At 42.0% G+C, this 20,379-nt stretch overlaps 1 long non-coding RNA gene across 1 annotated transcript in view; it reads left to right on the top strand.

The window, feature by feature from the left end:
* LOC138525565 (uncharacterized) overlaps nucleotides 1–20,379 on the top strand; it is a 96,476-nt gene that overhangs the window by 64,299 nt on the left and 11,798 nt on the right. The window contains exon 2 of the long non-coding RNA XR_011283364.1: nucleotides 18,235–18,349. This is a non-coding gene — a long non-coding RNA (uncharacterized lncRNA). The remainder of the gene's footprint in view (nucleotides 1–18,234; nucleotides 18,350–20,379) is intronic.

Genomic DNA, 20,379 nt, shown 5'->3' with positions numbered 1-20,379 from the left:
TGAAATCGCGTGTTAGACTTCCCCGCACCCCAGGAATACACGTACCCTGCTGAAATCGCGGGTGAAACTTCCCGCAAACCCCAGTAATACACGTTCCCCGCTTGCCGTGTGCTGTGTGGCGGCCCTCTATACTGGTCCAGGTTTAGCGCAGCCCTTTGCGCTGGATTGGGGAGTTTGATGGCTTTTCCTTATGCGAGGGGCGTTCTTGGGGGCGTTACTGGCGCTGCTGCAGGGTCGCTGCGCCACTCTGCGCCACGGCTGCTTTTGGTGGCTAAAATCCATGAATACGCTGTGCGCCGAAATAGATTTTGGTGCATGCGGCTGGCACAGACTATCGCACACGCACACTGTGCGCCAGCCGCGTGCGCCACTTGTGCGCTTAATTCTATGAATGACCCCCCAAGTGTCACCACAAGGTGGGGAACAATGCCAAAACACAGTGTTCCTCAGTTGTAGGGCAGCCACAACAATGGTAACCTCCCTCTGCTGAACAATTAATTATTTTCTGCTTAACTATTCACTCTCTTCTTTCCACTGTCTACCCACCCATTCAAATGGACACTCCTGTGATCTTATTCTCTTCTCCGCTACACTCTCCTCCTCTAGTATCTCCAGTTTTCCTTCTCCCTCCAATCACTCTATCATCTTTGCCTCAATCTCCACTCCTGCTTCTTCCTCACTCTATCTGTTAAAACTATTATTAAGTGCACGTTTCCCTCCTCCAAACTCCCTGACCTACACCACTCTTTCTTCTCCTATGCTGATCTGACACTTCCAGCCACTGAAGGAGCCTACACTAATACCACTTTTCCCTCATCCTATGACAGCTACTGTCATCCATCTCCTTAAGAAACTTGGTCTAGATCTCAACTGTCCTGCCAACATTTGCCATGGCTCCCTTCTGCCACAATATTCCAAAATCATATGACGAGTAGTATTCAATTGACTCACTGAGTTCCTTGAGGCTCACAACCTCCAGGGCCATCTTCAATCTGGCTTCCGCCCTCTGCATTCCACCGCGATAGCTCTTAATGTCAGAAATGTCATCTCTTCCTCTCATTATGCAGAAATCTAATCTATTTGTATTCTTCTTGACCTATCTGCTGCCTTTGATACTGTCGACTAGTCAGAACTTCTCTCTACATTATTCATCCTAGCATCAGAGATAACGCCCTCACTTTGTTTTCTTCATACCTTTTCCCCAACAAAAGTATCCTGGAACAGTCTTACCTCCCCACTCAAACCTCTTGCTGTGGGAGTTCCCGAGGGGTCTGCCCTTGGTCAGCCTCTCTTCATTCACTCTCTATACTTCAGCTCTTGGCGCCCTGACGTCCTCCTACGGCATCTCCTGTCAACTCTTCACAGACAACCCTCAGATCTTCAAAATGTTGTCTGCATGTTGTCAAAACATTATACTCCAGCCTGATTGTGGATTACCCACCTGAATGTTTCACTGGGGCCTCCCCCATGCAACTCAGAACAAGCTACAGGAGCCTACCAGATCTCATGGCCTTGAAGATGACCTGGAAGGTCGAAACACATGTCGGCAAATTACAATCAATAAAGTCTTTTGAAACAGAATATTTGATTCCTTGAGTATGACTTAAAGGGGATTCCATTGCTATTATGCAAGAGAGAATTTGTTCAGTGTTCAGTGCTTACATGGTGGGTCTCACAGTAAACTATTTATCAACCAACAGGAATAGTGACACACTTCCTGAGGAGACCTGTTCCAGAAGCAATAGAATACACAACATTCTAACTACCAAGCAAGGTGGTCCTGCATTTCTATTGCTCCCAATCTCCAGTTCAAAACTCTATTTAAATCCAACCTCAAAGCCCTCCTGAATAACCTGTATCCTAGCACTCTACACTAGATCATTACCCTGTTTTCCTCTGTCCCTACCATTCACGGATAACCCTATCGCACTTTTCCATCTCCCCTTCATCCTTAATTAAACACTTCCTCAGCCATCCCATTCCTTTGTCACTCTGTTCTGTCCTCATATATGGTTTATGTTTCCAGCTTCCCCCGCAACATCTGGTCTTCAAGTCACATTCATATACCCCATTGTAAAAAAAACCATGTCACGCTGAAATCAATGGCAAATTTTTTACGCATTATTATGCCAAAAATGTATTGCTTTCCCTGTGATTTTTATAAATAAAAAAATCTATGGGTGGGTTACTACTAGTTCCTTTTCCACTTCTATGTTTTGTTAAGCTATTAGTACAATCAGATCTCATTGCTATCAGTGCTTTCGTTACTGTTAGCCACACAGTTCTATTCCACATAACACATGTATGGCCTGATTTGAAAAAGCATTTTGGAAAGGCGCAATCTCATTGAAAACTGATTTGTAAATCAATGCCATATGCTCTGTTAAGTGTGCACTGTTTTGTGATGACTGGTGTGTATGTTGGTCTCAATCTTCTACTAAGGGTCTGGCGTTCAGTCTTGGCATTCATTTCCTGTGGCCAGTGTTGGTGTGGGGAGACCTTTGTCTGTGACACCTACTATGCCTAGTAAGTTGCCTTGTAGGCACGGAGCACAAGTGCATTCTTGCCAGTCTGGGCCCAGATGAGTTATGATACCCAGTTGGAGTGCCTGCAATTGATGCAAGTACGATGTAATGCCCGTGATTGCTGTGTGAATTGAAGTCATTTTTCTGCTCTCAACATTATTACCAGTGCATACACTACAAATGTCACTAATGATCAGTTATGACTACCTGGGAGCTATGAAGCAAAGCAGGTCACAAGAGTCCACCACTCGTGATGAGCGAGTCATGGGATATTCAACTAAATGCACTGAATATTACTACTGGTGGCAATTTAAAAGGAGCTGGCTTCACTGAGTGCTGTGGAAGAGGGTGTCAGGCATTGGGGCCCTAAAACCCAAACATTATTTGCTAATTAGAGAAACAGAAGCATATTGTCTCATCTCTTTGGTCCCTAATGGGGTAACCAATTACCTTCAGCCAATGTGGTTTCAAACACAAAAACCCTCTTGGACTCTAATTCTTGAGAATATGGGATCTCCAACTGAAGGGACTACTTATGGAACATGATACATAACACGGGTACAACAGCAATAACTAACTTAAGCGGATAACCCAGTTTATTTAATTCTAAACTTCCTCAACATTTGGAAACTGTGGCTTACTCCCATGAGCCTACTTGTATTCCTCCTTTCTCATGGTTATTAACCAATCAATCAGACATGTCATCCTTAGATGGTCACTTCTCACTCTTAGCACTGAATGTTGTGCTTAACTCGTTGGTTAAGCTATATGAAAATATACAAACCATATATAAATCACAAAAGGAAACCTTGCTTGCCATTAATTCAAAGGGGACATTTGTGGAGGGATACATTTGTGCTAGTAAGCAACAGTATATAGTGACAGCAGGGACTCCAAAAGAGTCCCTGATTTACCTACTCAAATGCCTCTTACTATGCCTCACTATATCTACATGAAGACTCCAGCTTGATATTTCTTGATTCAGTTACTCTTCCTGATAGCTTGCCACCAGAGAAAGAAAGGTAGTCTTCTACCGCGGCAAGGGTTGTCGCAGAAATGCCTCATTTGCTAGCTAAAAAACAAGAATATGAAATCAAAGCCTATCTGTAACAATCAGGGTTCTAGAAAACTCCTCAGAAAACTTAAAACCTCTTTAATGGGTGCAGCACAATAGGACATAACTGTGCAATCTTCACTGAATCAAAAACTGATTGCCATAAAAAAGGTACCAAGGTACCGTTGTAGGAGATGTCTCTCAAGACAAAAAGAAAAAAACAATATTTGGAAATTTTGCAACCAGGAAAAGAGTATGATTAAGAATTACTTGATGCTAGCTAACAAGAAACACCAAGAAGACCACAGGTATGTAATCTATCTCAGCTTTCTAAATATTAAGACCTATCAGAGAACCCATCTGATGTGCTGGTAAAGCTCCGGCAAGAGGAAGGAGAGCAGTGGCTTAATGACCCCTGATCTCCCCCATTCAGAACACTTGATGCCAAACGAGCAAGTTTGCCAAACTGTACTTAATAGAAGGGCCCTCTCCACCAATGCTTTCACAATTGAACTCCTCTGGCATTGTGGTACATGTGCTGTCAGCACCTGTAGAGGAGGAAGGGCATGCTAGAAACCTTTCTATATCCCCTCTACTTAGAACAGCGACAAGAAAGGAGTATTGCTGAACAATAGTTCCCACTGGCCAATTCACTCACAAGCAGACTGCCAGTATAGGGTTTTATTTGTAAGAACCGTGTTCACCTTGGTGCTGGAGATCTAATAATGTAGTTATTAGAATCAGCACAAGTATATTAAGAAAAAATAAGAGGTCATGTAACTTGAGTTACGAGTGTAGCATTGGTTATTTAACACATAAAAGATGACACGTGTTTTGACCCAAAAGGGGTCTTTCTAAAGGCATCTGCTAGAAAGCCAGAAGGTAGAACTTGGGTGATGATGAGCTGTGGAATGATGGCTCTGCTGAATAGCTATCTCTCAGGCCAGTGAGGCCTCTGCAACAAGATGAGCGGTCATGGCCAGTATAGGGGCGCCCGCCAAGTGGAAAACTGCCCTAACCTTGTGTGCGTTGAGCACATTTTTGGTGGATAATATAGGTCAACATTGAACAGACAGAAGATTGTTCTTATTGATTTTGCGTCTGAGAGCAATAATAATGATAGATCTTATAAAAGTGGAGTTCACCTCTGACATTAGAAAGGATAGAGTCATTCTATTACATTTCTACACAAATATGCTTTTTTATTCCCAAACAATAGGTAAAAAGTATTGGCAAAATGTTCATTACAAGAAATAGAACATCAACTGAAGGTGATTTAATCACATTTTCTAATACTTAAAATACAACAGATTCAAGATGTTCTAATAAAATTGATACAATTAATCTAGCACACAGGACATGGATTAACAGAACAATAATGATTAATTGTGTGACTGAGAGTAATCAAGCATTATGACCAGTTTGAAGTCGAAGAGATGTGAGATTGAATAGAGTAGCACCACTTTTTCAAAAGTCACCAACTTTTTTCAGAGTGCAGCATCCTATCCTAATTTCAGGCAAAACAAGATTCAATTGATATTTCAATGAGTCAAAGCCTTTTTTGGCACTTCCACAATGGATTAAGGGCTCACTGTGCAAAACGCGGCACAAGTAGGATGAAGATATATGGATTGTAGCATGCAACAAAGATGCATTTAATTTTAAACTTTGCCTAACATTACCTCTCTGTTGCATAGCATTAATATTTGTGATTAACAATAGTCATAATTTAAACATATGTTCTCAATGCAATTATGCATCACGTTGTTAGAACAAGTAAGGAGTAGAGCCATTTCAACAAGTAGTTGCATTGGATTGCAAGTCAAGTTTAAATCTTTTGCAACAATCTAATGACCCAGCTTTCATCAGTTATACCTCTGGTTCATTTACCCTTATTTTATATGCACCACACCATATGGTGTTCTTCCATTGTACCATATCATTGTTGCCCCTTCATCCTATGTTTACTCATAATAAAATGTCAATCCTCAGTTACCATTTTGCACCATCCCTTCAAGCTTATCTGACTGCCTGTCCCCTACATAGCACGCCACCCTTTTCTTTTAGCCACTTTACCCATTGATTAATTGCTTGTAAATTACCCTCTTCCATTGCCTTGCTTCACATGTACATGTCAAATCACATGTATATGCCATCCATCTTATGCAAAACACGAGAAACAGTTTTAGTAGGGCACTTGATGGTAGCTATGAAGACTGCCCAGGGACAACACAGTGAAAGACGCTGAGTGAACTTGACATTTATTTTACAGACAAATTGCAATTTATTGTAAGGTTTGCTGCATACTTCAATTAATCGAGGCAGCGTGTCATCCATAAATATGGTGTTGTGCCAGGAGTAAGTCTGACCAATAATATGTATTTGTGTTGTGCACAAAGTGGAGGACCTTTCCCTCAAAACACTTACCATTTTCCAAAAGGGCCATAGAAAGGGATGAAAAGGATGGCATCTGAGAGAAACCTGAGAGTATTCTCACTCCTAGTCCCCCTGCATCCTCTGTTCAGGTGGCCAGGGAAAGACCATCACTCTTGGATCTGGATCCTGGGGGTAGAGAAGCAAGGGATGATTACCTGTGTGGAGGGTCCTCAGGGATTGGGAGTGGGGTGCCCACAGGTGAGACAGGGTATCCCCCTTTCCCTATTGACGACTAACCTAAATCTCCCCTGACCCTTGTGGATACTGCAAAGCATTACCCCTCATTTCCCCACAATTTACCTATGACAGTACCAGGAGAAGAAGAGGCGACTAGGAGTAGAGAACACTAGTCACTAATTTCACCACTCTGATATTGAGACGAAGAAGATGCCTGCAGAGTGCAGTGAAGGGCAGGCATGTCCCGAATCCGTGTGATTTGTCCAAAACGGAAATGTTCGTGGGAGAAATGACCGAAGATTATTTGCTCGAAATAACCTTTGGTAATTTCTACTCTGAACATTCCTGATGTGCACATACCCCTACCCAAACCCCAACCCACACCCCTACCCAAACCCCAACCCACACCCCTACCCCCACCCCAACACACCCCACACCCTACTTACCTTTCCTTCCGACGCGCTGTTTCCCTGCAGTGCTGGTTCCCTTTCACTTCCATGATCGGGAACCGGCGTCACAGGGTCCTTTTCTTTTTCTTTTATTTTATTTTTTTACTTTTTATTGGGTTGCAGGGGTGTCCCCTGCAATCCCTGCTCACTATACTATATAGTATAGTGAGCTGGGTATTGCGGGGACACCCCTGCAGCCCCCGGATTTTGTTTTCCTTCTGGGTTTTTTCGGTCGGGTGAGCTGTGGGAGGGTCCGCTCACTATACTGTGTAGTATAGTGACTGGGGGACACCCCTGCAGCCCCCGGCTTTTATTTCTTTTAAATTCTGTTTTTATTATTTTGAGCGGGTCAGCTGCAGGGGTGTCCCCGCAACCCCTGCTGATTATACTGAATAGTATAGTGAGCGGGTGTTGCAGAGGACACCCCCGCAGCCCCCGGAGCCTTTGTGTTTTTCTTTTTAACCGACCCCAGCAAAAGACCGATTACCACAAAAAGTTTGAACTTTTGGTAGTTCTAACTTTTTGTGGTATGTGTTTTAGGTCTTTTGGTGGGGTCAGTAATTTGGATACAGTCATTGTGGCCTATTCCCAGGTCCCTCTAAATAAGGTCAGGCAAGTCCAATTCAGAACACACGCCTGCAACCTATCAAGGAGTTACAGGTATATAAGAAGAGAGTACATATGAAGCAGAGGAAAATTAGACATGGTGGGAATGGAAGCTGTGGCCTACCGTTAGCTGAGGCAGAGGATGGTGAGACCACGACCCCGGTGGGTGCAGGTGGAGTCGATCTCGAGATTGGTCTAAGAATGAGGGCTCTTTGCTGCACAGGTCGCGCAGTGGGAAGCAGTGCCGGCTCGGGCCTTTTCCAAGCAAGTCAATATTTTTATAATCGCTTCTATGGTCCGGGTGTCACTCAAACACCAGAGTATCAGAGGGGTAGAGAGATCCCCTTTCAGAGCAGTTGGAGTTCCAGGCGGCTGTGCATTTACCTGGCGCGTGAACAGAGAAGTATGTGTTGGGAGTGGATACGAGCAGAAGAACCAGTGAGTTTCTTTAAAGTGGGACACCCCCGGGGCCACTCTGTACATGTTAGCAAGTTCAGAATAGCTTTGTAAAGCGCTCACACAGCCCACAGGCATCGAGGCACTGTTTCAGGAATTGTTTTTTTTTTTGTCTTAGTTGCGTATTTATAACGCGCTTAAATACCCAGAGGTTTCTAAGCGCGGACCCGGGGATTGAACCTATGTTGCTTCATGTCTTCTTGCTTCAAAGGCGAGAACGTTGCTGCTGAGCTATCCTCCCGGGAGCTATCTATCCTTTGTTGAACCAATTAATGTACTCTGCGAGCGAAAAACACGCTAAGCGAAAACACGCTAAGAACGTGTTTTCTCTATGGGAGAGTGTGAGTTTCTTTGTAGCAGAAGCTAATTGAAAGTGAAAAGCCTGGAAGGGTGACTGAGAGGCTAAACCAACATTGCCAAAGCCAATAGACAATAATTAAGGAAAGGCTTAAAAAAGGAACAAGTACTGCCAAAGTAAAGAGGGAAAGCAAATAATATAAATGGAAGCTGTTGTACCTATGAACTGTCTAACATATGAGAACACGGTCTGAGCATACATTGCCACAGTCGGAATTGTATAACTAATTCTGTTGACTAAACCAGAATACATAAACACTGGTTGGAGTCAAGAGTATATGTCAAAGTGCAACATGCAAATCTTCGCAAACCTAAAGGAAGAGCCAAGTGAGTGTGACTTTGTACACAGGGGCAAGTACAGAAGCACCTGTGTTGGCTGAAGAGCCTAGGGATCCCGGTTGTGCAACCTGTGATGGGTGGACCATGTGGTCTGATAACTGTGCAGAGATCAGTGACCCCTAAATTTCAAAAACCAAAAGACATTGTTAACTAAGCTAAGGAGAAGCACTGCAAGCAAGCTGGTGACGATATCCGAAAGGAGGATCGGGTCCCCCGTAACTTGTGGTGAACATTTGAAAAGACTAAGGGCCTCATCACGACTTTGGCGGTAACCCTTAAATCTGGCCGTCACGCTATTTCCGCTGGATTTAAGGGTCCACCAAATCAGGACTCGGCGGATTTTGCCCCAGCTCTTGGCTGGGGGGAAATCTGCTGAAAATTCACGCTATTACCGCCGGCGGGAAATCCGCCGGCGGTAAGAACGCAAATTTTCCCCATTAAGCCCAATGGGAGTTCGGCGTTAGGGCTAATATCGCTGGCGGTAATACCGCCGGCGTTACTGCCAAAGTCGTGATCAGGCCCAAAAACAAGTACAAGTGGCTAACTTGAAGTCTTGGGAAGGGAACCTCGAGGTTTGAGGAACTGCCAAGATTGTCTTGAGAACAAAGCCTCAAGACTCTTTTCCTTTGAACTGTGTTGACTTGAACTTGGGCAAGGGAATGCCAAGGATTTGCAGAACTGCTTTGAATTTGAGAAATGTAATCTGGAGACTTTTGTGGAACTATCCTAAAGTTGGGGAAAGGGAGCTGAGAAGGAAGCTAGGAGCTGAGAAGGAAGATAGGAGCTGGAAGAAGCTCAGAACTTTGTGTTAACCACCGTTTGACTATTGACAACACTACATATATTTTAGCTTTAGTTGTGAGGGCAAGCATAGGTTTTGGACCTAGATAGACTTTTAAATTGAACTCTTTGACTCAGACGTTCCTTAGTTTTGTTCATATAGGGAAATGTCACCTTAGTATAGGGAAAGTTAGACATTCTGCCATTCTGACTTTTGATTTAATAAACCATTTTGTTTTGAACTTTGGATCTGTTGTCTGTGTCTTGCTACATGATGCCTTCACACATTTCAGATGCCTTCACACATTTCAGATGCACACATTCCTAAATCCTTTCACAGGAAGATCTTTTTGAGGACAATATTGTATATTATGTGCCTCAAATGTGACTATTAACGGAATTATTACAATAATATGCAATACCTGCCTGTAACATTCTTTTGTGTGTCTTATTGAACTTTGCTCAAAAGTGAGTATCCCAAGCTACCATAATCATATTATTCCTGGTTATTAATGGGGTTGCTACCAAAATCTTTTTTGTCATGAACTCACAAGAGTTCAAGAATCTCATCAGAAAAGTGGAGCCGTAGTCATACAGAATAAAAGCAATGAAAAACTCTTTTAACATATGTTGTATAACTTAGTTGGCAAATAGGAATTGTGCTAAGTGGCTGTGAGTTGCAATATCCCAAAGGTTTATGGAACACATTGTTAGCCAACATTCAAATAACGGGCAAAAGAATATGTCATTTAAATGCATACTTTGATGATGTGCACTATGAACATGCACATGTGGCCTTTGCTCATTTTCTTCTTATTGTGGAGTCCCACATGTGGAGGACACCCAAGCGTGCCTGCAAAGTTGCAGAAATCCAGATGATTGCTGGCCTAGAGCTACTCAAACGTCAGTAAGCCTCTCAAAACTCTGCTCTTTCTAGGGATGCTTGAATTTTAGTGACTTTTTTATTCATTTTTTGCACTTTGTACGTGTTGCCCTGAGAGCAACAGTCCACCGTACCTGGTGGGCAATCGCCCCTTTGCCCCCTTCCCGGTGCGAATATGACATTTCTATATATTAACCCACCTCTTTTCATCCATCTATATCCATGAATCTGTTTTTCATGCTGTAACCAACTCTATATGTCAAATATGATTTCAGAAATGAGTTTGTGTGTGTTTAATCCTCACTGAATGTGGATAGTGAATAGCTAGTTAGCTAACAGCAATACATACTTATCAGGTGTTCAGAACTAGGTGCATTGAGTAATGTTGCAATAGGATGCAGAGTCCCAACAATGACATAATTTAACCAATGTACAGTATTTCAGAAGTCATTGTATTGGGTCAAAGCGGAAATGCCTGTTTTCATGGTGTGTATTCAAAATCTGTTTTTAGAGAAGTGAGGACATGGCTTTTACGCACGTGTACAAGTTGGTTTTGTTGTGATGTTGATACTTGACTTTAAAATTGAAGAAGAAAGACTGGCACTTGTTTGAAAAACTCTTTCAACAGTAATGCAATCATAGCCTTGCCCAATCTGAACCACAAGGACAGCATATCTGCAACCGAACCACACTGCGGCAGGATGGCCTCCATTATGCGCATTCTTATCAAACAATACGTACATGCCCAGGGCAGTAATGCTTGTTTGTGAACACTAGCACATTGTAATGTGCGGTACACCTGTTTTGCACACAAGGTCGGACAAGGGCATAAAATTGTGTTGATCAGAATGAAAAAGTGGCCCACTTCTGCAAATGGCAATTCAATTATTTTGGAACAGACTGAATAGTACCCAAAGGGGATTTTCTAGATAAAATGAAATACAAAGAATAATTATTCGGCAACAATGGTCAAAACTAATAGCCGAATCGTGAAGTAACTCATGTAAGTGGCCAACCTTTGCCAAATAACTAGCACACTTTTTATCAATAAACCTGGCCCACACTAGCATTTTACTTTTTTATTTCTCGCATTGCCCTATAGGCAAGTCTGAACCTATCTGCAGCTCGCCTAGGAACATCTGTGAAAGAAGCCATAAATGTTGTGGGACCAGGTGCCTTGATATCGTTAAAATGGAAGTAAATATTTTGCTATGTGGAATTCTTGAAATATGTCATTGTGCTTCACTGCACAGCTTGCCATTGAAAGCAGCTAAACATATTGTGCAAGATTCACTACATAAAGTGCAATGAGGTTACACAAGTGGGTAAAAAATGCTATATAAATAACCAAATACAATACAATACAATATTGAAAGCAGACATAGGAAAGTTGTAATTCTATTACTGAGATCTGTCGTCCAAAGTGGTTGGTCACCATCACATAGCGAGATATGGAAAATTAAGACATAATGTAGACCATACATTTACATAATCTTCAGGCGAGTGAGCATGGCATATGTGCTGTATGCTTGCTGATTAACGTTGTGACGGATGAAAGTTAAATTAGACTCAAAGAAAAGACATTGTACATGTTACTTTTAACATTAATTGATAGTTAACATATTTATGTACTGTGTATATTATTTTATAAACTGGTTAGTTAAATATAATTTTGCATTCTCAAATCTACATAGCTATTTTTTACCGATATGTGTCGCTGCCATGGATTTTATCTTCCTATTGACTTGTTTTTCAACATAAATTGGATGATAATCATCAACAATGCATCTGTGATAACCATTATCTGGGCTGACCACCAGGCAATAATGTGCCCTTTTTGTGGATGCAGTAATAAGAAGCAACATGCAGCCTATATGGTCTGAAAACGTGCAGATGTGAAAGTGTTGCATTTCAAATTGAATGCCACGTGTGTCGATCAAACATTGATGATGAACATATGAACTTTAATTCAAGAATACAAATACTGGGATTAAACGATCGAGGAACACAAACATCATTATAAGATCACTGCTCACAGTTATACAAAGATAAGCAAAGCATGCAATGTTTGCTAGCTTTGATGATTAATACTATGAATCCTTCACTAAACCCCTGTATAAAGTCTCCTCCGAGGTAGTAAGAGAAGGGCAGACCCTTCCTGATCCTGACCTTGGGGAGGTGTTCTGCATGAGGATTATCTGGGAGGAGAAAAGGCTCAGGGAAGTTAGAGGAATCTGTGGAGTGGGACACCGTATTTGCCTTCTTTCAGGGAAGACATTTCACAAATACTAAAGTATATAATTGCCTGTTTCCATAATAACCTAGCTGTTCCACATGTTGAACATCTTAATGTGGAGGTAATCAGCCAGAACTCCTGTGGTGTAAAAAGGATTACAATCACTTCTCAAGCCCATAGAGCTAGAACGTTCCCTAACTTCAAGTCCAACTATTCCCTCAGTACTGTGAGGAGGAAGAGGGATGCAGAGGAATACTGCTGTAGGAGCGGTCAGCTAATTAGTTTAGATGTCTAAGGAAAACTCAGAGGCTTAAAAATCCTCCTCAGGTGCAGGCAGTAGAAGAGCAGGTGCACCAGGTGCAGCAAGAGCAGCAGGAAAAGAGAAAGCAGTGTGGGCTGTGTATGCAGAGGAAAGTGAAGCTCGAGGCAAGACGCCAAGATCACTTAACAAATAAAGCTGTGGCAGGCCTGAGAGGGTCTTTGCTTCGAGTTGTCCCTGTTGCAGAGGTCGTGCAGCGGGAAGCATGAGAAAAGGGCGCTTGCCCAGTGAAGGGTTCTTGTGCAGAGGACGCGCATTGGGAAGCAGAAGTAGCAAGGAAAGTGTGCCCTAGTTAAAGGTTTCAGGTGTCTGGGTTGAACCTGACCATCTCCAGAGCGGTGGAAGCTCCATTTCCAAGTGGTGCAAGCAGAGGTGGACCAGAGAAGGCTGTTCGCTGGATCGTGAGGAGCTACAATGACCGAAGACCTACAAACACCAAGTGGAGCATGAGCAAGCAACTTACCCAGGAGTTCACAGCATGCAAGTGACTCTGGAGGGTATCATACTAAAATGTCGCCCTCATTTGAGCGCCCCTGCAGTCACTGCGACTTCGGGGGCACACAAAATGAGGGTGACATTTACTGCGCCCAAGCAGAGCTGGTGTTATGGGGGTGTCTCCTGCTCTGCTTGGGCGCTGTAACAGGAGAGAGGGGTTGCGAGGGTGTTCCCTGCTTACCATTTTGGTAAGCGTGGGGCAAGAAAGGAAAAGAAAAAAGAAAAGCACACTGCGACATCAGCTCTAACCCAGGTTAGTGGGAGGAGCTGGTGCCACAGGGATAGAAGGGTGTGGGAGGCACACGCAGAAGTGTGCCGCCGTAAAGATAAATGGGGTGAGAAGGTAAAAGCAGGCTGGGGGAAGCAGGCACAGTGATCTACATGATCACTGCGCTGCACCGTAACTGGTGTCGGCATTTACGGGCGTCGCAGTTACAGGCGGTGCAGTGATCACATAGATCCATAAGAGCACTCTGAGGCTGTTCGTGGCAGGCAGTTTCACTCGCATGTGAGTGAAACAAGCAGTAGTTACAATTCTGAATACCGAACTATTTAAAAACAGCAAAAGTTATGCTTATTGAAACCAAGCAACTATGCAAACAAACATATTAGTTTGTGGCAGGCTCAAAAGCACTGTGGGGAAGCTTTAGTAAACACAAAAGCCTACAAGCAATACCAAAGCCATGAGTGTTTCAAAAACTCAGCAATACCAATATAACAACCATTAGTCAAAGTGGGAGTTGAATATTGGAAAACCCAAGAGTCATATCTCTCCAGCCCTGAAATCTCATCATTGGCTCCCAGTGGCTGCAAGGATTAAATTCAAAACCCTTTGCATTGTCCACAAGGTTTTCTGCGGCCTGGGTCCAAAATACCATCAACTCTCCCTCCATAAATATCTTCCGTCTTGAGCTCTTCACTCCTCCACCTCCAACTCCCTCTGGGTCAGTCATTTCTCAAAGAAACAAGATGGGCATAGACCTCTGTCTTTGGTTAGTGCCTCCCTCTTGAACTGCCTCCCTGCCACTCTGAAACTTGAGGAGAACCATCTCCGGTTCCGGAAGCACCTCAAGACGTTCATCTTTGCTTCTGCCTTCTCACCTCCCTTCCCCTGCTGATCTGTTCTGCTTCAGCATCATGCAACAGGTTACCCTCTGATTTTGGGCCCATGTTCTTGGCCATCCAGCGACTCACCCACACTCCCTTTCGGCAACTTTTTCACTCTGTAATCCTACAGCCCCCCCCCCCTTTTTCTGCACTTATCAGACACCCCTTGTTTGTGCCTTAAACCTAGCACTTGCCACTTGCTGGCTGCACTATCACTTATTTCTTTTCTCCATTTGTTCAACACTTTTCTCCCCCCTGCACTTTCCCCCTTCCCTCTCGCCTGCACTTGCATGTTCTCAATATCAATGGGCCTAGTAAGATCATTGTTTTTGTTCTCCCTTTTTCCCCTCCCTTTCCTCATCGATCTCTGAAAGGCTTGTGTATGAGCGTGATACAAATAAAATATCGAAAAATCAAAAGAATTGCTGCTCATATGTGGTGAAATTTTGATCATCAGGTGATATAAGCACACATTGACAAAGGCAAAACAGAAGCAGAGTCAGGCCATATCCTGGTCACTATTTGGTTGTTGGTGAAGAGGGGGAAAAAAAGGCGGCAGTCAGGCTGCCCTTCTGGAGAAGATTATCCAGAGGGAGAGGAGCATAATTGACAATGTGTCCTGAAGAGCACTAATGTGCTTCCTTGTTTCCCCAAAATTGGTTTAAAGTTTGATGCCAACAAAACCTTGTGAAGTTGTTCTAAGTTGGAAATCACCACTGAAGCACACTTGGATCTTTTGTGAAGTAATGAGCGGGCAGGAAAGTATACCCATCTGGCAAGTTGTTGCTGTAGAAGGCCTGGTATGGTAGTCAACCAGGTAGTGGTTAATAAAGGGGCTGAACTGTGGTTCAAACAGATAAAACCCCTTTTAATTTTAGACATTGAAAGAAGAACTGTGTAAACCTGCCGGGGAGGAGTTACATTTCTTCATAAACCTGTGTGTCGCAAATCATCCTGACAACAACTGTTGTTTCTTACTTGAAGAAAACAAAGGTGAAACTTGTTCTTGCTCCAGGAGTTGGAACACACTATTTCGTTTGGTACATTATTGAGACAACAGAGCTTTTTGTTACCAAGTTTAAATCCTCAAGAACTGAGCTGGAACTTTGTGGCAAACCAGGATTTCCTCATTTCTTTTGAACTGTGGAGTAAAACCTTGTTCATATCTTGAGAAGGGGAATTCACCCGGATTATGAGAAGAGACAGTGATCATATTGTTAATTCAATTACATGCTATATATATTTGTTGGCTTGATCTGCCATGCATTTCCTTGTTATGTTGTTGAATATGCAATTGTGAGGTACAGATATCCTTTTTTTAGAGTGTTTCCTTTAGTTTATTTTAGGTTGGGAAATCGTCATCACAGTAGGGATAGTGAGGCATTCTTCCAACCTTTAGAATTCATAAAATGACTACATTTCAAAATCCTTTACAAAGATGTCTGCCTCACATATCTGACCCCTCACATAGCTATTGGCAACTATTGGTGTTTTCTCAAAGATATGCATTGTTTTCTCCTTTTTTTGAAAAGAAACAAAATGTTTGAATTTTGTGTGGATGTGTGGGTTTAGGTTCCTGGTCCTACATTAGGTAGTCTTATACCATTGGTGATGACAGGGTGCGTTTGGCTATGCTGCCCCCGAACGTCATTAACATAGGTAGAGCATATTGTTCTAACTAGTGATGTCAGCTTTAGGGGGGGTGATCTGAATTACTGATGCAAGGGTACCTGAATTTAGGGTGATGGATTAAAAGCTAGGATTAGCACAAGATGGTGATACCCGACCTGTCGTTTTCACATGTGTAAAAGTGATAAAAACTAAGGTAAGATTAATTGGAATTTTTTTATGATCGATTGATGTATGCTCAAAAATAAATGCCAAATTAATTGAGCCAATAACATTTCTGTGAGGACTTCCCCTTTAAATGAGATTCAATTAAAAATGTTGTCCCATTTTTTGTACGATGCTTCTCCTATGGCCTTTCAAAACTTGGTATTGAATCGTGGAAGCATTTTATACCCAGTATCAATTGCCGCTGTGAAATTTGCACAATCCATTTTTAAAAGTTTAGAGTAATGAATTTTAATACATTGCCTTGAGACTGGTGGTACTAAATGCATTTATTTTAAGGTGTAAAGGAAATGTATTTTTTGTATTTTTGTAATTCATTATGTTTAATGTTTGTGAAAGGTTTTATATTTAAAATATAACACAATAATACAAAATAAACAGAGAAAAGAAGAAAGTGTCCCACCCTATGTTGAGCTAGTATTTTTATCCCAATGGGAAATAGTTATATGGCACAGAATGGCGAGGACAAAGTTCAGTGAAATGAGTGTTCAACAGATAAAGAATAAACGTAGTAATTATGGTCCATAGGTATACTGTTTACTGGCTGCAGTATACATCTACATGGTCTGCCATTTGTAGAAGGCATATTTCAGTGACATCTTTGACATCGTTGGATCTCTGAGATGTCACACAAATCTTTTTGAAATGACATTAGCAATGTTGTTCTATGTCTGTACTGTGAATGTCTGTGATTGTTAAGGCTTTGGTGTGCACCCCCTGGGAGTGTGCTGGTTCAAAATGACGTGCATGCCAAATCGTGCATGCTCTGTGCAAAGCGTCTGGCACGAAATCCTCAAGCAGGCTGTATGTGATGATTTACACCAGAATAGGCTGCCAATGCCACTGCCTACCAAAAACACCAATGCTACCAGCATCCACAGACTATAATGCTCCTCAAACATTGTGCTAAATCACATTGAAGATTATTGTTTATTTAAATAATGGGCAGAGTGTAAAATGTGCACAGAAAAAGTGACGAGCGGCACATCGAATCAACCGTTCACTGCCAACAACTGCCACTCTACTCGCAACATAAGATTCTGGAAATTAGTTACAAAATCAAGGGAAAGCAATATCTGCAGTCATCCCTAAAAGGTAATGTTCTATTCGATAAACTGTCTTTTGTAATATCCACAAACAGGGATTGTGCTATGTCATACATCATAGCACACTGACAGTGTCAATGACTTCCACGATTTCTATCTGAAAAATTCAATGTGCCCAAAAAGTAGTGGCCACATTCGGTATGATGAAATTCCGTTTTTTTTCTCCAAAATTGTATTGTTTATTCAAATAAGCTTCTCGTGCAAAATCCTCAAGTGACGATACTGGGTAACCCGACCTGCCAATGACTACACTGCCTACCCTCAAAACGATGTATAATTTCTCAAGTAGTGGCAACATCAAGTGAGAGAAAAGCCTAGTGTATGATAATGTATTTTTGATAAAGTTCCTGGTATAACATCCTAAAGCAGGTGTAGCATTATGTTACACAAAAGAAGAACACACCAGTGTGACTGCCTACCACCACTGCCCTGCAAGCAATTTATAATTCCCTAAAACTCTTTGTCAATGTGCGTGCACTTTGCCAAGTTGTGCCATCAATAAAACATCTAGTGAACAATCCGCATTCAAACGTTTGTTTTCATTACAAATCATAGGAACCTGAAAATACTACTTATTACCAATAGCACCCTCACCCCAACAATTGTATGTTTATGTAAAGTGAACGTGAAATGAAGTACGACCGAAATCTAGAGTGCTCTCTGTAATGATGCATATTAAGTAAAATGCCTTTTACGAAGTCCTCCAGAGGGTGCTGTGTTAAATCACACACCAGAAAACGATACCAGTGTTACTGCCTACCACGATGAACTTGAACACAACGTTCCACTAAATGGCTAGCAAAATCTATGTAACTGATCCCTGTCGAGTGGTGTTTCCATATCGTTCTCTCTGCTAAAAGAAACATCCTGGCTGGGAAACAGGATCTGAATTGCTAATGGGCGAAAATCTGTTTAGTGTATTTTCCTCTATAAACAATCCTTTTTACATAATGTTTCTTTGTTTCTTTCTTTGAAAATAACGCTTCAAATGATGTTCTCTTAAGTCGCAGTTTATATTGCTTTTTACAGAGCATCATCTTTCTCCTCTCCTCTAGGAAGGGCTTCACACTTCTCCCCATCTACACGATTATAAGCAACTGCTGAGAAGCAGAGGTGAATCATGTCCCACGTGAAATCCATTTCAAAGCTTCTACACTTTGGTGAGGTTTGGTAAGCCTTCATACTTTCATAAATCAAATGATTCGGGGTTTGGCCACATTTATTTCCCCGGGTTTATTCATGTCTGATGAATAACAAGCTTGACAGCTCTGTCACAGAGAGGCCAAACTCTTTCCCAATTGTACACATGAAGTGAGTGTAGTAAAGAACTGCCACCAGCAGGGCACGCTGGATAACACAACCCTGGCTTGCTGCTCCCCCCTCTTGAATTACATCTTTCTGCAGCGTGGTAGGAAGAACTGCTCATTGTCATTGCCTCGTTGTATTGCTTCTCTGTACAGAATACTGCTTTTTTTAGACAAATGTTCAAACGTAGCAGCAACCCAAAGACATTCGGTGTAATTTATTTAGCCCTTGGGCTAGACAAACTGCTCCCAGAAAGAAGACGCGGAATTAGAGTTAAGAAAGCAGGGTATTTCGTTGGAATGCTCTAAGCCATCTTTTGATGGAATATTCCATGGGAGAACACGTGCCCTGTCAAAGAGGCCCCTGCGTAGTAGCCTAGATGACATTAATCGTTATTTAACTGATTTAATATTTACAGTGCTTAAACCGCTGTAGCAGTGCATTTTGAATTTGAATTCAAGCCTTTGAAAAAGAACCAATTTAAGCAAAGCAAATTCACATTGGATATATATGTTTAAACAAGTCCGTTTGTGCTGTCTATCTGCACGTTGTTACGAGTTCAGAGGTCACCTGGTGCGCTGGAAAGTAATGTTCCTTTCAAGGTTTATGATTAGAAGTTTTAGGGACAATCTATTAAGACGTTTGCATAGTTACCAACATGATGCATTCCTACGTGTACACGATTATCCAGTCCTGTCTTTTTTCTTTGTGTTCTGAGACTTGTAGTTCTGCTTTTCCCATTATACAACTAAGATTAGAAGTCACCGAATCCATATAAAACTAGATAAACATAGACAGATTGGAATGGATCATGTTGGTAACTATGTCCACCAGAGGCCCACTTAATTCAGATGCCAATGCTCGTTCAGCTGGCCAGGTGGCACAAGATTTCTCATAGCATGGTCAGCATTACCTCCTTGGGTCGCTTTGAATTCAGCACAGTGCATGGTTCACGGTCAGAATGTTGTTGAGTACCGAATTACTAATCTGGGAAGAGCAGTGCTTTGATTTAGCTGTTTGATCCAGTCTCACAGAAAACATACAACATTTGGCATTTGTTGAAACGAGGAAATTGTAAACATGCAGGACACTATTTAATTCACAGTTTGCAACATATGTATTAAGCACCCTCGTTTCTGACGCATTTAAAGACAGAAAACACCAGTACAATCTCAAAACAGCAACAAGAACATGCAGACTGACACAGTCATATATTACATAAATGTCAAATATCCAAATGTTTCACCAATGCTATTTTTCAATACTCTTTTGCATAAACTAAATGGAGTCCACTTTCAGAGGAGTTTCAAAACAGATTACGAATTCAGTGTTCAAATTAAAATTATATAACATTCTCAATAAAATGTTTTGTTTAAAATAAAATTATATAACCAAAATGAATAATCTATACTGCATGAATTTGGCCTCTGGGGCAGTATAGTGCTTATTAGATTACAAATAGGAGGGATTGAATCTCAATGAGGGAAGGGACGCTAAACGAGTGAGAGAAAGTAAATAGGGACTGCACTCAGTTTAGTAAAGTAAAAGGGTCTTTCTTGATTCCTTCAGCAGGCAGCCTTAGGGAGAGGTGAGTTTTTGGCGCACTGCAGGAATAGATCAGACTGCGGGAGTCCACATTTCTTTAATATCCACATTCTTAGAGTAAATCCTGTATTAAAGGATCAGTGATTAGATGTTTTATTCAATGGTATGTTCTTTAGCGAGGTGTGCAGAAAGAGCTGAAACAGGTGGAAGATGGAGCCAGAAAGTAATGTGATAGGAGCGAGGTCAGCATGTTAACACGGCATCGCAGGATGTTAAGGCCTAGTACACAATGAACAGAATAGAACGAAGGCCCTGATGTGGAGCTGCGGATCCGTTTAGCTCAGTCCCAA

This window comes from Ambystoma mexicanum, chromosome 7p (genome assembly GCF_040938575.1).
Source record: "Ambystoma mexicanum isolate Mex_15411 chromosome 7p, UKY_AmexF1_1, whole genome shotgun sequence".
In the NCBI taxonomy this organism is placed as follows: domain Eukaryota; kingdom Metazoa; phylum Chordata; class Amphibia; order Caudata; family Ambystomatidae; genus Ambystoma; species Ambystoma mexicanum.
The sequence above is the reverse complement of the archived record's forward strand: the minus strand, read 5'-3'. Positions and strand labels throughout refer to the sequence as shown.